The sequence below is a fragment of the Alligator mississippiensis genome, chromosome 7 (genome assembly GCF_030867095.1).
Source record: "Alligator mississippiensis isolate rAllMis1 chromosome 7, rAllMis1, whole genome shotgun sequence".
Taxonomy (NCBI): domain Eukaryota; kingdom Metazoa; phylum Chordata; order Crocodylia; family Alligatoridae; genus Alligator; species Alligator mississippiensis.
The window spans coordinates 57,440,489-57,461,222 of NC_081830.1; the positions used below are offsets into that span (position 1 = coordinate 57,440,489).

General features: G+C 40.8%; 1 protein-coding gene across 2 annotated transcripts in view; it reads left to right on the forward strand.

Moving 5' to 3' along the window:
* Positions 1 to 20,734, forward strand: part of DIPK2A (divergent protein kinase domain 2A) — a 35,503-nt gene that overhangs the window by 5,444 nt on the left and 9,325 nt on the right. The gene's annotated exons all lie outside the window — the stretch shown is intronic.

Here is a 20,734-nt window from a genome sequence, read left to right on the forward strand (position 1 = left end):
TACAGGTTTAAACCAGCTTCTGATCACTTAAACCAGTTTATGTGTAATGTCTGTCCTTAGCCCAAAAGCTCATAAAATTAAGTCATTTTTCATGGCCAAATAAATAAAGAATCTTAACTACCTACTTTTTGGGGAGAAGTTTTGGAACATAACAGATGTATTTCATTAAATCAAAAACCACGCAGACTTCACCCTTCTCTTTTTGATAAGCGCAGTTATTTGAGGAACAGTGGAACTGCTTGGAAATGCAAACCACAGATGTGTAGTGACATCAACATATAGCCCATCCAAGAAGCAAACTGTATGAATTATGGTTGTCCTGCAAAAGGAATTACCAGATATTGCAAGAGTGTTAGACCTTAACATAAAATGTTGCATGCTGTTGTATCTTGTGAATTGAGCAAGGAAGGTGAGAGTGATGTTATGGGAGACCTGCTCTAAAATTTTCACTTTTGGAGGACATCAGAGGGCATGTCTACACAAGACGCTACTGCACATTTATTTAGTATTTGTATTAGCAAGTACTAAATAAATGCAGAGTAAGTGGAGTTACTGCACAGTAGCGCCTGCAAATGTCTTTTATGTGAGCCTACCACGCAGAAGCCTAATAATGCGCAGTAGCGTAGTAGGACTGTTTGTGCTGCGGTGCTTTACTATGCAGTATTTTTCAGCTGCTGCTCAGTCAACGTCTAGTGAAGACATGCCTAGAGTTCCCCAAATGATAAAACTTTAAATATTTCCTAACATCTAACAATCAACTGTAACTGCCATTTGTAGCCAGCAAGCATAAAGGCAAGTCTGCCAATCTGTGCTCTGCAGAAAATCTCTTTTGCATGTTTAAATTTACACACGCATACAAACATACTGCAGTTTGAGGTGAAGAAATGCATTCAGTAGTTCACTGTTGAGTGCTTTATGAATTTTAAAGCAGCAAGTAAATTCTCTCTCTCAATGTCTTTAGACATTGAACTTAAAGTTTGAACTTAGACTGAGAATGGGGAGAAAAGTGACTTTTAATCATCCACTAAACCTAGTAACTTGAAGATTATAAATCTTTTTATCAGAGATTGGAAGCTTAGTTTGAAACCTGTTTGAAATATGGATTATTCCTAATGTGGCAGTACTTACCAAATATATACTATTGCAACCAAGAACCTCTGCCTTAGCCAGTTTTGAGGTTCTTGTGTAACATACAGTTAAGTATAAAATACTTTCTCCACAGGCCATAGAACCTTCTTATTGAAGCATGAAAATATTAACAGTTTTAAGAATAGTCTTGCAGTGCCACCTTCTTTGCCTTCTCCTTATTAATATCTTTTAAGTAGCCTTGTATAGCTTGAGTCAAATTCTTGATTCTGTAATTCTTACTAATTTGCACGCTGCAGCTAATTGTAGGACAAATGCATTATGATTTGATATGGTTTACATTTGTTTTGAATACTTGAACAGTATTTCAGCTTCACTGGCTCTTGTAGTCTGTTCTGTATTTAAGATTGATTAAAAATTGCATGTGGATGATGCCACCTGCATGGGAAATTAAGGAAAGAATTTATTAGCTACTCAAAATATAAAAAGCTTTCATTTAACACTTTCATGAGCGTGTTTACAGGTCTCTCAGTACGAATTTCTTACTCTGTAATGTGAAGCTTGGTTTTTTAAAATTCATTAATATCGGCTTTTTTCCACCCCCTTATAAATATCTGTACTTTACACAAGTATGCTTTTCATGGCTAACTTTTAATCTGTATAGCAAAATAATTCTGTTTTACTTCACTGGCAAACAGATTTCAATTTTGGTTGACTTAATTTAAGTGCTGTTATAAAACTTTGAAGTGAACTAAGCTGCAAAACTTGCTTTGTGGGATTTTAAAGGGATTGTTTTGCACGTGTGTGTGTCTTTTTTATTTTTTATTTTTTTTCTTTTGTTGTTGGCTTACTTTAGGGTTTTATTATCAATCTTTCTTGGTCTTCTTATTTTTAGGTTTAATATAAATTAAAAGCAAACTACTGCCGCCTGGAGGTTTGTTTCAAACCCAAGTGAAAAATTGTTTCTACACAGTATTATGTATAAGGGCTTTTTGTCTTCTAACATAATTCTGACCAATACTTTCTGTTGAATGCTCTCTATGCATCTAATCCACGTGACCCTTACATCAGAGTCCTTGCTTATTGGGGCATAATATTGTATCTATGGAACTTTGTTCCCTGAAATGTGCTGTAGAGAGTATCTTAGTAAAAAGTAACCTGAGGGAGGAAGGAAAGAACGGATGTTTGGCACTTCGCATTTACATCAAATAATTGTGTGCTTTGTTGCATGTATGTGTGGGGATGGGGGTTGTCTGGTTAAGACTTCCATTGAGGAAAAATTGCACAATATTTTCTCCAAAAGCTGTATCTGGAAAAAACTAGTATCACAGTTTTTAAATGCTGTGTTATACATATGCACATTCATTTGCGGATTACTTGGATCTAGCTTCCATCTCGCCCAGTAATTTTTTAAGTAGTGTAGCAGACTATCAGTTTTTACATGGTTGAATGCTCTTGTCTTAGAGAAGCCCCCTATTGCAGAATCCAATATATTCTATCTGAGGTTTTGTGCCAGTTCAGTTTTGCTGACAGCGTTGCCTTATTGCAAACCACATTGTGCACTTTGGTTTAATACTAGAACTTTGTCCTACCGAGCAGCTTTGTGTGTGTCTGAGAATTCTCGGCCTTGAACGTTTGACAGAACGGAATAAAATTAGAATAGTAAATGCATCCAAAAGGAAAGCCTGCATTCTCAGTAAAGATGCTTGATTTCCTCTTCTATGTCTCTGACCAATTATGAAAATTTACAGCTGGTCCATTGAAACAAGGCCACCTGTTTCATTAATCTGTATGATGTAGTATACTTAGAACTTGCCTTGCATTTGTGGTGGTTAATATATTTGCATGGAAGATCATATTAGATTTATTAGACCAACTACTCAGTTGTTCTAATAAAAGATCTCGCATCTACCAAATAACCTTGTCTAAAAGATCATTAGGTATTTTCTAACATTTAAGTTTGTACATTTATTATGTATCACAGTATGCTTAATTTTTACATACACTTTATTTGTATGTTTAACTCAGGGTGGATAAAAATCAACAATTTAAAAAAAATCAGAATTTTTTTATTTAATTATTTTTTTTAAGATGCTTTAAAAAAAGTATATAATGGTAGTTTTAATTTAAGGTGTGGTAAACTTTAAAGGTACCATCACAGAATAGGGATTATAACTTCAATTATATACTTACTATTTCAGACAATATATTCATGTAACGTTTTTTGAAGTTTTATAAACAGGTCACAACAGGCCATGGACTATATTAGGGGCCCAATCTTATGGGGTTCCCAGAGGCTCCTCTATAGATTAGTAAAGATTAAAGAAAACCATTTAACCCAATGGGACTCAGTGCTCAGTCTAGAAGATGCCATGAAGCATCCCTGTGATGCTTGGTTTCAGTTTTCAAATTGTGGATTTGTCTCTCCAGATATCACAGGCAGATAAGGTTCTTTGGGTAGATGTGATATCTTTTATTAGACCAGCTAAATAATTGAAAAAATGTTCTTTTCAAGCTTTGGGGCACAAACACCCTTCTTCAGGCATAGGGAGAATTTTTTTTCCCCCTGAGAGAAAACATCCTTGTTAATAGCAATGTATGGAGATGAGAGATACAGACCTGATTACCTACCCATCAGCCCTATTGGCTCTCTGCAAGTTTGTTTACACACAGTCAGGCACTTACCTTTCTCTAAAAGTGCAAAGTTTCAAAAAGTTAAGTGTATAAAGGATATCAAACAACAAGAATACACTTTCTTTGAGAAAACAATGATTAAATTGAGGCTTCTTGGCCAGTGACTTAAATCACGATTTTAAAACTATTTAATGTAAATCAAATCCACCCTGGTTTAACTCTTGTTCAAAACACCAGTAAAAGATAATTTCTTCAATTGCAGACAATAGGTACAAGCTATGTCTAGTACTATAACTTTTAACAAGGCTTAATTGTTTCTCTTCAGGAAGGAATTTTAGAAGAGGTTCCATTTTAAATAGAGCTGTACTTAAATGACATACATTGCCAATGGATGGCTGCAGGAGTTTACGGTTTAGGAAGCGTGTATTTTGAAAGGTCAGGATTCTTTCAGCCTTACAAATATTTCATAAATATTTGTATACTACTATACTAATTCATATCTTGTCAGTCAAGGTATACTCATTTTTAGTTTTCTCAACCTTTTCTTTCCTGTCATTCCCCCCCAGTCTTCTGACCAGTTTATTTCTCTCTTCTTATTGCCTTTACATTTTGTTTCTTTATGGCACTATAAGAATAAGCTCAATTTTTTGTCAGGTATGCTTTGTATGGAACAGAACTATAACTTTTGTCAAATTCAGCCTGTTCATTTCTTCCCAGATCAGTGTTCTCATAGTAAAACTCGATAATCACTGTCTAGTAACTGTAACTGTTTTAAAATTTAATGTAAACTTGGATGATATGTGGTTATCTAAAAATTGTGTTTAAATGCACTCATGCTATTAAATCTCTTCCTCAAAGTTGCTTTAAACTGGGAGAGATGCTACACATGAAAATTCAGGGTGGTAGTGTCAGTTGCTCATCAGTGAGGGGCAGATGAATTTCAAAGAGAAAAAAATTCTGTCCTAAATTATTTTCCCCCCACCTTCCCTATCTCCTACTTTCCATTGACTTTACTATGCCTGTAGAAATCAGTCGATTTAACCTTCTTTCTTCTGAAATAAGGTTTTGAGTGTTCAAATATGGTTTTAACTTGACTGTAATTATTTGTTCAGTAATGTATAAATGAGTATTCCAGGAGAAAGGAAACCTGTACTTCTCCTGTCACTGAAATTTCATGCTTCACTAAGAAGTGCATCACAGTAAGCTTTTTTTTTTTTTTTTTTTTTTTTTAGCGGAGAATAATATTGTACGAGACTAAACAGTACATTTGAGGACCAGACGAGCATTCTTCTGAATTCAGTTATGGTTGTTGTTAGAGAGATGGTTTGTAATATCATGTGAGTAGGTTGAGATGGGATAGTTGTTCAAGGGTATTTTAGGAATCTGCCTTTTTCTGGAGTGGTTCATTGACTGGACCTTGTCTCTGCAGCTGTAACTAGTATGTTGCATCTATATCTGTTTCCATATTATATGTTAGTTGGGTAAAGAACTTCCTTATCCCTTTTGGGTCAAGCCATCCCAAGTATACTGAAGTCTCTCGTACTCAGGCCGTATGTGTGTATCATTTTGCCCACCGTGCTTCGTAGGAGCAATGATTTTTACAAATTTCGTTCGTTACTTTTCTGCCTCTTTGAGATTTGTTAACCTTATCCTAGTTGGAAAGAGGTCAAGGATGATAAATAACTAGGTGGATTGTGGCTGAAATCAAAACATCCTTCTGGGAACTGAAAAAAAATGCTGTTCTTTAGCAGATAAAGCAGAGATCAGCAAACTTTTGCCTCTGCAAAATCAGCTGATTGTCAGCATCATCATGAGAATTGGGATCAGGATCAGGATAACCCTAGTCCCAATGCCAAAAGTGGGGAGCTGGTCTCAAGGTTCCTACATGGGTGGAGCTAAGAGGCTTCCCTGTTGGCCACTTACTGTCCTCTGTGCACAGCAGCCTTTCCTGTCTTGTCTTGCAGCCTCTGCAAGGGGCTGTGCAGTAAGACGCTTCAAAATGCTAGATGATAAGGTGCTGGGATGCATCCACACTTTTTTGATACCTTGGCACAATGGGGGCCCCAGTTTGAGGAAGAGACTCCCTGATGCCAGAGCTCCAGTGCTGCTGGACTTCTCAAAAACTGTGTGCAGTTAGGTGGTCCTGGGACAGTTCTGTGTCTCCAGGCTTTTGTGGCTGTTCCAGGGTTGGGGCTGTCAATGAGCTAATTGTCAGATATGGAGCCAGGGCCATAAATCAGCTGACTGTCAGCCCATTGTTCAGGTCTGTGGAGACCCAGCTTTCAACTTGCCAGTGCAGGAGGATTCCAGCATCATGAAGTTTGGAAGTTTGAACAAACATTGTGATCCTGGGATCTGTCTGCACTGGCAAGTAGAAAAGGCACAATTTGGATCTGATTCAGATCTCAGAATTATGCCTCGTGCCATGCATGTCATTGTGCCATTAAGTGAATGTATGCTACGAGCCTGAGAGACATTTATTTTACTCATTGATAAGCTGAGTGATGATTACAGAGCTAGGTCTACTTCTCTCTTGTTACTGTTTTCCCTGAGTGAACCCCCTCATCTTAGGCCTAGTGCCCTTATTTGTCCTGGGGTAAGTTCAGTTTCATAATTCTCTCATTCTTATGCAAGTCCAGGACCTGGTCTGTTTCCAGGAGTCCTGTTGTTCAGGCATCTGCAGTTCTTCCCTTTGGAAGCATGAACAATGAGATATAGTGGCAAAACAGCCTCCTTAAAAACAATGTATTTCAGTATTAGAAACATACTGTCTATGCTAAGTCCTTTACCTAAGAGGCTTAAGCAGGCAGAGCTTCTTTAGACACCCTGGCAGAGGACTGTCCTAGTTTGGCTCACTGAACAGCTTTCTCCCATCTATCCTTAGCTAAATAACCTCTCCTTAAACTGCTGTAGTTCTGCAGTTCCTTTAAGGCCTTGATAATTCTGGATAAAACTAGTTTTGCAGGTTGGGTGTGAAAGAGGGAAAAATTTTCAAAGCTAACAGTTAAGGTATTGTCTCCTAACCTTCAAGTCTCTTGAGGTGGCTTGCCCTGAACCAATCTTTGATCTCTTTGTTTTTTCTTGGTTAGTTTTTGGATCAAACAAACATTCTAACATTACACATCACAGTTGGGTCCACTTCTGTCAGTCGGCATAAAACTTAACATTGTGCCCAAGTATCTTCTGTTACCAAATTTGCCCATTACTTTGGGGTGTGCTCATTTATTAAAGGATAGTTTCTAGGGTCTTGGTGATTCTGTCAATGTGCTGCTTGTGTTACTATACGGAGCTGTATCTCTCCCTTCTGCAAGCCCTCGCCCTCAGTGGAGCTATCTTGCAGGACTCAATCTCAATGGGACTGGGTTCCTCCAGTCACCAAATCAGTCATACACACAAACACACACCAATTAACATGACACGCCTGACCTGGCCAGGCTGATCAGCATGGACAGGCTGACACCCTCATATGCCAAGAATCAGTTCATAAGAGCAACAATAAAATGCAGTCAGACACAAGCACACGGGTAAACAGAATCCCTCTGAATCCGGCTGGGTGTCCAGCTGACACCCTCATGGGCCAGCATTTAGTTCATAAGGGCACGTCTGAGTCAAACTGGGTCAATCAGCCTGTACAAGCTGATCCCCTTATGTGTTTCAAACTCAGCACATCCCAATCTTTGGCCTCTTGATGAGCAGACCCCACAATAATTTGGGCTTCACAGGGATCTTTAGCATAGGTAAAAGAAACGTTGCTGCAGAGCACGGGAGGAAAGAGAAGCAGAGAAGGAAAAATATACCCAATTACTACCAGTTTGACCATAAAAGTTATTTATTGCTAAGCATATGAAATATATAATGGTACTAGTAGTAATAGACATGCAAAAGAAAAACAAACACAAACAATGACAATACTACCCTGGTTTCACTAAGTATTTGGGGAAACTTAGCTCAAGCTTAACTAATATAGTTCAGGTTCAGAAGTTTATGCCTAGACAGAAGAGAGAGAACGCTGGGGTCTCACCTAGTCCACGGTACTCAGGCTGCAAAGCTGACAGGCACAGTCCGTAGCACAATCCTTGAAGAGAGAGACGATCTGTTCTTCCAGCGTCCCAAGAATGATAGGGGATGGTGTCAGCACAGGAGTTTTCTTCTTCTTTTCTTTTCTTTTCTTCTTCTTCTCTTTTCCTCCTGCTTCTTCTTCTTTTTCTTTCTCCTTTTTTCAGCACACACACTTACAGATTTTTATACCCTCAGTTCAGCTGCTTCGAAGCACCCTCAGTAGTGTAAATCATTGTCTTTTCTATTGACAAGGGGTTATCTGGTTTGGACCATCTCAGGAAACTGATTGATAATCAGGAAACACTTAGTATTAGGGAGTAACCCAAATACTTGGGAGCCAGCTTGAGATTCCTATGGATGGCAGATATACTGATGGGATATCTCATGGTTTCTTCAGGAACAATAGATAGCTTGCAGCATCAGGATTTTGGATTTTTACTTGTTGTGCACAAGCGTCATCTTAGCATGACTTTTCCAGATCTTACTATAGTCTTTTAACAGACTTAAAGCAATTATTGGGGTGCTCATAACCTTTTGTGGAGAGGACTCCCACCAGTTGTCTCGGGAAAGATATAACAACACCTGTGATTAGGGCTCCAGCAGGCTGGATGCTGTGATGAACCCTTAACCATTGTTCCAATGTTGCCCATACCCCCTCTGACTCGGTCTCTTGCCTCAGCATTCCCTAACCCGGCAACTGAGTTTTAGTCAATCAAGGTTAAATAGGCCTCCCATAGTGGGACCGGGGAATGTACGGCCCGAGATGCCTATTAAACTTAGAGCTGTGTGTGTGTGTGTGTGTGTGTGTGTGTGTGTCTGGGGGGGGGGGGGGGGGGAGTCCTTAGTAAATCCAGATTAGAACTGGTCTGATAAATGCTGAGGTGGGTGTGTGTGCTTCAAATGTTAATCAACCCATGTTCACAGATTCCCCATCATGCAGTGCTCTCCTGCTTCTCTGGTCCCAGAATTCACTGCAGTCTCTGCTTCAGGCTTTCTGTTCTCCATCTCTCATGTAAATGAATGGTCATCTGGTTCCATCTCGGATGTAAATGAGACCTAGGGCAGTTGTTTCACTCTTACCACCCTTATCTGGTGAGGGTCTTAGGTGCGTCTCTCACTGCATCTTAATCAGTTTCATTTAGGTAGAGGAGGGGAGGGGGGGGGAGTTGAGTCCTTTGTGAGTCAGACAGACTTCATCCTGTGCCAGGGTTGCCCAAGAACACAGAGCTGAGACATAACACTTCCCTCCTTCCTCCATCCTACTCCCTGTAGTGTAGGGAAAGCTCGTAATATGAAGGTGTTCTCTTATAAAAGACTATAAAATCATGGACTGTCAGTGGTGGTCAATTTTGTCTTTGCTGCAGGAAAAAAAAATGTGTGTGTTTTAAGCCACTTTGTTTCAGAAAATAAACTGATAGAAGCTAGGGAAGACCATCTCCAGGACTACTCTGTGGTAACATGTACATGAGTCAGTCTGAGTCAGGGGGTGGTTAAAGAACAAGCATTAGGATCTATAATAACCAAAGCTTTGCAGATGGCTAAACTACTGTGAATAAGTAGTTTGAATAGGTAGTGGTATATCATATAACACTTCATTTTTATTCTTACATTTTTGGTAATTATGCTAAAGATAAACAACTATCAAGTTGAACCAAGCTGCATCTCTTCAGACTACAGTTCAAGCCTCAACCCCTTCAAAAAAAAATCTGTTCAGCAACTTCTGACTTATCCAACTTTTTATGATCTGTATGTTGCATGTGTTGGTGAGGAATAAATGCTGTAACCAACTAAGAGAGAGATACACATTCCTCACCAACACATGCAACATATAGATCATGTGTAAACAAGCCCCATAGCCATGTGTGTGTGTATGTATATAAACATAAACAAGCCCTAAATAAATAGAGGATGTTAAATTTAAGTGATTCAACTTTAATGAAATTCTGTAAGTATCAAATTCTGTTCTTGGATATTTCATTTATGGGCCCCACTTACTTCAGTGAGAGCTTGCAAGGGAACAATATGGTCTTCCATTAAGAGTGAAGTTGTTTAAATATATATACTTTGACAGCTATTTGAAACATGAATCTATTTAAATATACACTGCACATTTTGCTAGAATATCTTCAGGCAACCCCCCTCTTTTGTAAGAGCTAGACTAATGAATGGATCTTTGTTCAGTTATAGGGATTTTTTTCTTATTCCAATTCAACTCTGAAAAGATACTAATAAAGATACACTGTAGAGTCAACACTGCTTTGGGAGAGGGAGCTGGATTTTATTTCTTTTTGGGTAAGAACATATTCTTTAAATCGCATGCACAGTGTCAATTTATGCTTGTCCAAATTTTATTAAAGATGGGTGTGCCGGCCAGGCCCCGATCCTGCCCTCGTTGCCATGTGTGGCGGTGATTCCGATCCCATTCTGGCCGCCATGGGCAAGCCGGGAGCGAACCGGGGTGGTACCGGACCCATCTTCGGTGCGCACGGGCTGTGGCCAGCAGCCCAGGCACGCGGGGTGGGAGACAACCGCGGGGCGGTTTAGCGCACGTGAGTTAAAATTAGTTACGGAGGCGTAATGGTTGATTGAAAAGATTATTTACTTACACCCAAAGATGGCATTGGTGTAGGCTGGACAGGTTTCCAGGCACAGCTCCCGCTTGAACCCTCGTTGGAGGACTCTGACAAATCGATTGCTCCCACGGAGTTTGCTAGGCTCCGCGGGTCTGGTTAAGTTGGGTTTGAAAAGTTTCCCCGGAGTTATTCAGGCTCCGCGGGTCCGGTAAGTTTTCCCCGAAGTTTGCTAGACTCCGCAGGTCTGAAGTTACAGGAAAGGGATACGTCTAGGATTGCGCTCGGCGACAGGGAGAGGGGAGAAGCGAAAGCTTCGTAGGTTCGGTTCTATTGCCTACTTAGGGGAGGCGCGCGGGGTCCGCGAGGGTCTGCAGCGCTTGGAGATCTTCACACAGAATCTCTCTCTCTTCCTCCCTCCTCCAGTGTTCGTGGAGTCCTCCAACTTGGGCGGAAACCACACAAGCCTTTTGTACGGCTAGCAAGCCAATTGCTAGCCGCCACGTGTGCCTAAATTAGGAATCGGCCAATAACATGGCGCAGATCCTAATACAAATGGCAGGAACTTCTTTACAGCGTGTATCACTACGGTGCAAGAAAGAGATGCACACTGCAAAGAAGCTGCAATCCGGCAGGAAATCCCCTGCTGCACCAGAGTTCTCTCTAGCAGCAGAGAACTCTACCGTGCAAAGAAAGCAACAAATTTGGCGGGAAATAATTTAGCGGTGCCGAAGCGTGCACACAAACAAAAAATCACAACTTTGGGTTGTGACACTGGGGTTTGTACAGGTGCCTCAATTTGGCCTGTAGGCCTTCACAGTGGTGACGAACAAGGAGAATACCCTGTTTAATGTTAGTTTCCTGAGCTGAATTTGTAGGAGTGGCAAGAAGTTCTTTGTTTAATTAAGCACACTTGACATATAAGGAAATAAGATCATTAACTTGACATTTCCAAAAACTGTTTGAAATTAAAGACATATTTTAATTGTAATATTGTTTTTAACGTTAGCAAGGTATCAGTTGTCCATTTTACACTTTTGCTGTTTATCCTTTTTGGATTTAATGATGGAGATGCATTGAAAGTTAGAATGAGTTAGAATGTAGAGAATTTGTAACACAGGAGTATGGTATTTAGGAATGTTATTATGCTAATGCATAGGTTTCAGGAATTTGCTTTTGACCTAAAATTGGCCTTATAGCAGGGATTAGTCTTAATTTTAATCATGATTCTATTTGAGATTTAAATCATGATTTTAAACCTTAAACCAAAAATAGAAGTACCATCTTTAGCAGATGTGAAAACAGCCATTGCAGAACTCAAGAACAACAAGATCCTGGGAACTACAGTATTTAAGCTGAATGACAAAATATGGAGGGGGGAAAAGCTTTACAAACAAATCCATAAAGAAATTCAGTTCTACTTGATGATTAGAGAGATTTCATATGTCCCATCTTCACAAAAAGCAGCAAACTGAAGTGTCAGAATTACAGTGATATTGCCCTGTTAACAACTACCTATAAAGTATTTTTTAACATCTTGCTACAGAGTTTATTACCATATGCAGAGGAAATTCTGGGAGAACACCAGTGTGGTTTACTCAAGAATAGATTGATGGTAGACCAGATCTTTTCCCTAAGGCAAATAGTTGCAGGTAAAAATGGAAGTATAATCAGAGCTTACACATTCTGTTCATAGACTCCCAGAAAGCATACTCATAGAGTTTGTGGGCCATACTAGCTGAATTAGCAGTTTCCAATAAACTTACTGAACTTATTAAAGTTTGTATGTGTGATGCAAGAAACAGAACTGGTGCCTATGGAAGAAAATTGCACTGGATTGATACAAGGAGATGGTTTTATTCTACCTGACACTAGAAAAAATAATTAGGAGCATAAATAACATGAGCGGAGGAGTTCAGCTAAATGGAGAGCGTAAGGTCCTCACATAAGCTGGTGATTAAACTCTCATAAGAAAAAATATGAATGATATAGAAGCTGTGTATACCCACCTAACAAGTGAAGCAAAGAAAACAGACTTTGGATGGAGATTACACAAACTGGTATACATGACCTGAAACTGATTCAGATGTGTAATACAACAGAAACTCAGCATTCACGAAATGCTTTGAAAATGGCTGAAACTAGGGCTGTGCAACATTTTGACCCACATTTTATTTTGAAGGTGTTTTGAGCTCGAAACAGCGAAACCAAAATGAAATGCAAGGCTTCGAAACAACTTGGAAACAAAACGAAGGCACTCTAAATGTTTAAAAAAATGTGAAGAGTTTCAAGTTTTGATGCTGGGCTTGCACAGAAATACAAACTAAGGAGAGAGAGGGGGAAGGACTGCTCTGATATTGACATGTGTAGCTGGCCAGTAACTATGATCCTTCCCTGAGGTCCCTTCCAATCCCAGTGCTCTGGGGGAGGGACGGAGAAGGAGCATAAAAGCATTGTTTGAAATGAGCTTTGTCAGCTGTGCCTTTGTCAGCTTGCTGCTGGAGAAGACAGGTCAGTATCAGGAGCATCAGGAAGGCTCTTGCTTCCTATTTGCTGGTCTGTTCTTAGCAAGTGGGATCCAATCCTTTCCAAAATACCTTAATACCCTTTCCTAATCCATTCCTTTCGATGTATTCCTCCCCCCAAAATCCTTTTTTTATTTTTGTTATTCTCTGTACTTCTTTCTCCGCGTAAAAGAAATCTGTGTTTCCCCTGACAGTCTGCATTGATTGCAGGAAAGCACAACATATATTACAGAACATATATTTATATATTACATTAATACATACATTACGTTACAGAAACACGCACAGATTTTCCAGCACACGAAACATGAAGCATGCTGGAAAGGCAGGTGGCCACTCTTCTGGCTGGGTGGAAGAGGGAGTAGAGGGAGAGCTCTAAGTCCCCATCCCCCTAAAAAACATAGATGCAGCCTTTTTCCAACAGGTAGCAGCCATGCCGCTTCTGCTGCTAGTGGCACCAAGAAGATGGGAGCAGTATCTGCATCCCCTCCAATAACACCTGCCATAATAAGAACAACCCCAAGCACCACCACCATGACAACAGCAAGCAGCACCAGCATTACAATCTCCTTCACCCCAATTTTGATTCCCAGCCTGAGCCTTCCAGTGCTGGAGGAAGAGCTGGAGCTGGATCTGAACTGAGTGCCATAGCAAGGGAAATTCTGGGGAAGGAGAGGGAATCATATGAGTTTGTGCTTAACACTTGTCAAGTCTCCCTAGGGCCAGGTCTCCTTCCCCAGAAGGCACTTCAGAGGAGGTTGAGGCAGAGGTTGTGGAAACAATGGAATTGTGACACACTACAACCTGCCAGACATTTGCCTTCCCAGGTACCTCTCCACTTTTACCTGCTATATCCCTCTTCCCCTGCCACCCCCTTCCTCCCCAACCCCAGACTCTCTCTCACCCCCTGATGCCTCCATTTCCATTTTCACTGACTGGCTTTCTTGCCTGCATTGCATACTAGCCTCTGGCTTGTTTAGTATTCCTTCCGTACAATAAGAGCGCACACACCAACTGCAGGTGGTTCCTCAGCCTGATGAAGGGTTCTCAACCTGAGAGCTTGCTAAGATATATTTCTCCAACTATTCTGTTAGTCTACTAAAAGCTATCAGGTTGACCCAAAGAGCCTTGTCTGCCATGTTCTTTGACCAGCATGACTATAACCTACACCCCTAGCACCTGTCTCCAGTCAGCTGACCGGAAGGAGGCAGGGCCTTGGGCACATCTAAGCCCCAGGGCTGGACCTGGAAGGGAGAATTGTCTGGCAGCTGCTAGAGAAGAAGCTCCTGCAGCAAAGGAAAGAAAGGCTCTGTAACAGCTTGGCTGCCTGAGATACTAGTGCTACTGTGTTGCTTACTGTTGTTATTTAAAGTGGTGGACTGGACTGAGGCTCTAGGGAAGGAGGAGTCCTCACTGGGGCACACTACCATATCATGTAGAGGGCCCAGCAACAATAGGAAGTAGAGTTGAGAGTGAGACCTCATTACAGGGACGATATTGATAGGCATAGGACATTGTAAGGGATTGTTGGAGCTATGCATCTAGCCCATAAGGCTTAGTGTCCCTTTGAAGCACTTACTTAGAGTGGGCCCAGCAAGGGGTCCAAGAACCTACAGGGTTTAGTGAGGTCCATTAGGACTATGACTGAGCTGAAGCTCGAAGGCAGCCTCCCTATTTATTATCTTTTCCAACAAGACGTGGTGGCAGGCGAGAAGAGAAGGCATCTGCAGAGCGGAGCTGGCACAGTCACAGGGCCCTAGGGGTATCATGGCCATCTCTAGGGCCATCATCTTTATCACCCTACTGCATGATAAAGTGCAGTTTCCCAGAAACCCCTGCACCTATCTCCTTGAAAGCTGGCAGGCTTCATGGCCTCAGAAGGGGCTAGCATCCCTGCAGTTTTCATCGTGCTCCACCTTAACACACGCATGACAAGAGTTTTGCTTGTCAACAGCTTGAGGTGCAATTTCTCAGAAACCCCTGCAGCTATCTCCTTGAAACTTGGCAGGCTTCATGGCTTCAGGAGGGGCTACCATCCCTGCTGTTTTTATTTGAATCGGGTAAGAAATGAGAATGTTATAGGCATTTATGTGATTCCCCATTATGGCCTGTTTGCGAAACGCCGAAACAGTTTTGGTGAAATGAAACGGAACAGTGTTTTGGAACAGCAAAATGAAACACTGTCCCTTTTGAAAAAGTGAATCTGAAATCGAAATGAAATGTTGCCATTTTGTACGGTCCTAACTGAAACCAGTTTAAGATAAACCTTCATGGACATAGTATCAGACTTAGATGCTTTAGATTAAATCAGTTTATTGAACTTTTCTCCCAGATCCTCTCCAGATTCAATTTAACTTGCAGCCCCCCAGCATCCCAGGATTCTTTGTGCCTTCCTTGCATACCTCCTCTTGCAGGGTGGGTTGGCTAGCTGTGGCCCAACTGTCTGGTCCAGCTGAGCAGGGAGGCATGCTCTAGTGCCCCCCCCCTCCCCCCCAGTTCTTGGCCTGGGCCCTTGCATGCATGTGGCTGCATTTCTGGATCAAAAGTGAATGTCTTTTCACTTGTTTATTGGTTCAGTCAACGCACCTTAGACTAACCTGTGAAGCTTGAATCGATTCAGCCTCTGGCTTTTTGACTGTCTGTGCTTAGCCCAAGTGAACATGGATAAAACAGTATCTGCTGGTAAATAGGACAGCAGTAAATTGAGGACCCCATATAATAGTAAATATATCTTCGGCAAGTGACCCACTTCAAATATTTAGGTACTATCATAGCACAACATGATAATATAAAGGAAGAATGAAAGCAGGAAATGGAGCCTACTGTGCTTTGCACAAGCTTCTGTCATCCAAGCCCATTCCAAGGAAAATTAAATTTAAAGTCTATAAAAACATAATCAGGCCTTGTGTAACTTCTGGCAGTCACTCCTGGGTTCTCTTTCAAACAAACAAGTACTACTAGATGGTTTTGAAAGGAAGATTTTATGGAAAATCTTTGGTGCACAGTATGATCCCATAACACAAGAACAGTGCATGAGAACCAATGACTTATATCAATTGTACAGAGACCCAACACTGACATGGGAAATCAGAGCATAGTGACTGTAGTGGTTGGGCCATTGTGAAAGAATGGAAATGACCTGGACACACTGAAAATGCTCCTTGGCGTGCTAGATGGGAGAAGGTCTCCTGGACCACTAACATGAAATAGCTAGATGATATAGTATCACACCTAGAAAAATGTGAATGACTGGAGAATGAAGGCATACAGCAGACAGGAATGGATGAAGGTAGTGGTGGGTAGCCAAGGGCCTCTCAGACATGTAGTATTAAATTGTTATTGGTGGTGGTATCTTAGTAGTCAATCAAAATAGGCCTAAAGGCTGTTGACTGCAGGGACTGATCTTAAATCATGAGCTAAAAAACCTAGGAGTCTCCTCTTAAAATCGGTACTGGATCCATAAACTTAAAGACCAAACACTTGGAGTAGGGTAGACCAACAGTCTATTTGTCTAGATTATGCCTGGATAAAGTAAATTACATTAAATGTGTAACTGTATCGTATCTGAGACCAATAAGTAACCTTTTTTGTAAAATAAATGTAATATCATACTTCCAGAATTTTTTTTAATAAAAGGAAAATAGGAACACTTTCATTCTGATAGTTTCTTTCAAATAATGTTTGAAGGTGGAATTTGCAGTGCTAGTGAGAAATCTGATTAGAACATTTAAAACTGTCAGATGGAATGCTACTGCTGTGAGTGGGAATGGAGGGAACTGGACTACATAGTTCCATCACTAGTTTCATGTATTAGGTTCATGGTCTGTAAACTTTAAAGATTCTATATAGAGTATTGTTCTTGATTTTTAGGTTTGTGAACCTCTCTAAGATTGTTATTTCTTCATGTGTAGGTTAAAACTTAATTGCCTATTGTTTTCATGACTGAATACAATGTGTAGGCCAGCAAAATCTTAAGACATATATTACTCCTATTCTTCCCCCCCCCCCCCCCAGTACATTTTACTGCAGGTTTACCTTAAAAAAATATAATCAGGTACATAATTATATAATTAAATATTTATATGAAGAATTCAAGAACTTGAGTCAGAACTATGCTGTTTTTATGATTTAAGACACTAGCTATCTTTTATTAAGCATTTTATTTCTATATGCAGCTATATGGGCGTTTTTACACATGCTCCTGGAGCTGGGTCCTTTAATTAGCAAGGCATGCTAATTAAAAGCACCTGCACATCATGTGCATCAGTATTGTCGTGTGTTCCTGCGCTGAAAAAATGGTAGCGGGGAACTTTGAGCTAAAGCTCATTGGACATGTTTTATTTCAAAGTGCCCTGCTGCCATTTTGTCAACTCAGAGATGTGTGGCGTTGCTGATGCATGTGATGCATGAGTTTCTGTTCTTAGTGTGTTGGACCAGGCTTCCTGCATGTGTGTAGGAGCCTTGTCTGTTTAGTTTGGACTCTTTCTGTGTCTGTTTTGTCATTTTTTTATTTTTAAATGCTAATAAATGAAGATGTTTTCTCTTATTTTCTGCTACATTTTCAAAGCTTTCCAAAGATAAAACGTAAAGTTGCAAATCTTTGCTTACAAAGGTGGCAGACTGTACTTCCATTAACATTCTTGTCAGAATCATTGTGAACATAACTGCTGAATGGGCTTCTGGTACATACTTTTATCCCTTTCTTCTGCTTCTGACTTGGGTAATGAAGTGTAGATGTGGTTGTTACATGCCAGTTGGGCAAGAGCCAAAACCAAGATGTTTGTACATGTACGGATTTTGGCAGGATTCCCTCTTCCTGTTGTCAAAGGATCTTTTTATTGCCACAGACATAAATATTTCTCTGTTGCAGTATGGTCTATAGATATTGCATTTGGAAAGGTTGCTTTTAAACACAGTAAGCCAAACCTGGAATCTCTGACAGGAATCACTAACTACACTTTATGTATTGCAAAAGGGAAGGTATCTATGGAATTCTACAAATGCACTGCCCCTAGACTTAAATGATAAGTTCTTTTGCACTTGCCTTTGGTAGATGTATTATGAATTTCTAGCTTTGTCACACATCTCCTATAGCTGTCTGAAGAAGCTGTATTTTCCTTCTCTGTTCCAAAGAGTCCTCACTGCTGTGGTGGTGGGGAAAGGTTAGAGCCAGTCTACTAACACTCAATAAACTTCTTTGAGGGGAGAAGGAAGGGAGAAGTAGGAACTCTCCTTTCGATAAATAGGTATACTTTGATGCAGCCACAAACACATCTTTGTAATTTCTGTGACCTGGGATTAGAGCAATAATGACTCTTAAGATTTGTTAAACTTTGCTTTGCCAGTGCTTTTGAATGTAAGGCATTCTTCATCAGGACCTGCCTAAGCTTGCCTAACTTTACCCAACTACATGGTGGATCCAATAAAAGATATCCCCCTACAAAATCCTTGCTGCTTACATTTAGATTATCATAGTTTTAAGTTAGAAAGCAAAAAATGGTCTTTCACTGTATAAAATGAATGTAACCATACTATTCTCTCACATAAGTCAGCAACCGGGTAAATATCTTTAGTTTAGAGCTTGTTATTTGAGTTTCAGGAGTGATTGTAGGCACTGCAGTAGATTCTCAGTGCATTACGTAACTATTTAATAGCAGTAGAATACTGGTGATTGGAACCCTGAATCCTAACCTTGGCTCAGAGAAATGTGATCTTTAATTATTGTAAGATAAAATAACTAAAATTGTGTGTGTTGCCTTAAACTGATTTTGTTTTCATGGTAGAGACGTGAATTTTGACTCGACGATAACTTAGTGTAAGGAGTTTGCTAATTTATATATTTTTTTAAATAACAAGTGCAGGGGAAGAAGTATTTGTTAGTTCTTCCCTGGTTGCCTTCTGTGTTGGATTTTATGGCCTAAGAAATAAGAGCAGTAAATTGCATGAGAACTTAAATAGCAGTTAAAAGTGAAATTTGAACTCTTGGGCTGTCTCTAGACACGCAGGCATGTGCACTTTGTGGCTCCACAGATTGCACGCAGGTGTCGGGGCCGAGGGGCTGTGGCCAGCAGCCCGGGCATGTGGGCCGGGGAAAAGGTCGGCACAGTGAACTAGAATTAGGCACTGACGCATAGAGGTTGATTAAAGATTGTTTTACTTACACCGTAGGTGGTCACGGTGCAGGCAGGAAAAACTTTCTTGAGTTGCAGTTACAAAAAGACACACGTGGAGTTTGTTAGGCTTCACAAAACAAACACGAACAGAGCTCTGGATACACACACACATGGAGTTTGCTAGGCTCCGTGGAACGATCGAAACGAGAGTCTGAATGGTGACTCTTGACGAGCGCGCAGGGTAGGGTACGTCGAGGGATCATGCGGCGACGGGGAGAGAGTCTTGGTAGCTGATCAAACCACCAGTCGGCTCCGAGACACGCACAGAGTTTGTTAGGGTCTACCACGTGGCTCAGAGTTCTCCACGAGATGGATGCAGAGTCCCCCTAAATGAGGTCCTCCCCGGAGATCTCCGACTTGGGCGGAAACTGCTCAAGCCTCTTATATGGCTAGCAAGCCAATCGCTAGCCACCACGTGGGAATAATTTAGAAACAGCCAATAGTGGGGTACAAATTTGCATGCGAGCGGCGGGAACTCCTTGCACTGGGGTTTTCTCTCTGCAGCTGAGAATTGCACCATGCAAAGAAAGCTCCATGTGGCGGGAAATAATTCTGCAGTGCCTAAGCACACACAAAATCATTGCGTCGTGACAGCAGGGAATGTTAAAACATATCCTAAACTGCAGATTTGCAGCATGGAGCCAAAATTTGCCACTGGGAAATTTTGGTAGCAAAAAAAAGTGGCAGGGGAAAAAAAGCGGTGTGGCGCATGCAACAACATGTACCAGAAGACGTGGAGGCCTGGTTGCCAGCCAGAGCATCTCCACTCTTACAGTTGTGCCCTGACTTCTCTAGCACTATGGGAGCTGGGAGGAGCCAGGCCAGTGCAGTTTGCCTGAAGCAGGACAACTTCTCCCTTACCAAAGTGCATATGTAGGGGTGTACGCTGTGGCAAAAAGTGGCTGTACAAATTTGTGCTACTACTATTTTTGCTGCTGGAAGTGTACAACCCCACACATCTGTATGCGGTCCTGGTGTTCTGAACTAGTCTGAGTAGGAAAGAGCAAGAATGCACCAGTCCTGAAGAGTTGTGGTGTGTGTACCATGCTAGACTTCAGACACTTGTTTGGTAATAAATACAACAAAAATCACTTGAAGATTTAACTGAAATCTGTAATGCAATACAGCCTGAATTATGATGAAGCTACTGCTGCACTCTAATAGCTGTATTCAAGGAAACTGGTCAGGCATTGATATTTCGTGACTTAGCTAGGAACATACCAGCGCTTATAAACATTTTAATATTCCATGACTGCTAAATTTTTAACAAATATTATTTGTCCTCAGTGAGCGCTACATGTTCATTCATGCACAGTAACTGTGCATTTAGTTTAGTAGTCGCTTAATGAAGTACTAACTAAATGCAGTAACTACAGTTACTGAGCAGTAGCTCTGGCACATGGTTTTTTCATGATAGTTACTGTGCAGTAGCCTAATAACACTGCACAGTAGCTTATTAGTATCGCTTTTGACTGGCATGCTACCGCGCAGTGTTATTAGGTTACCTCCACAATAGGTATAGCTGCACCACTGAGTGCTGCATTTTACACCTCAGTTTCTGATTTTATAATGATAGCCATTTACTTTGGATCTTTTTGATGATTAAGTACTGATTATATATAAAGGACTGGGTTTTTCTCTGGAAATCCTGCTTTTTTTTTTTGTTTTTATTTAAATCCATTTGGAT